Here is a 313-nt window from a genome sequence, read left to right on the forward strand (position 1 = left end):
GAAACCGAAACATTTCCACCTTTCGAGCCCTCACTATGTCTCACCCCCTTATACGCGTCACTATACTCGCTTATGTAGATGTATGTATGCGTGCGCGTATGTGTATGTCAGCATCCTCCCGTCAGCATCCGGGCATCAGCGAAGCCTTCACCATACCCCCGTCACCATCCTCTTTCCAGCCTTCACTACCCCCCCCCCCCCACCGCGTCAGCATCCTCCCGTCAGCATCCGGGCATCAGCGCAGCATCCCGGCCCAGATGAATCCGGGGAATTCCCTTCGCCACAATGCCGCGGAACAGATGTTTTGCCGTTA

Source organism: Penaeus monodon, chromosome 20, assembly GCF_015228065.2.
Source record: "Penaeus monodon isolate SGIC_2016 chromosome 20, NSTDA_Pmon_1, whole genome shotgun sequence".
Lineage (NCBI taxonomy): Eukaryota > Metazoa > Arthropoda > Malacostraca > Decapoda > Penaeidae > Penaeus > Penaeus monodon.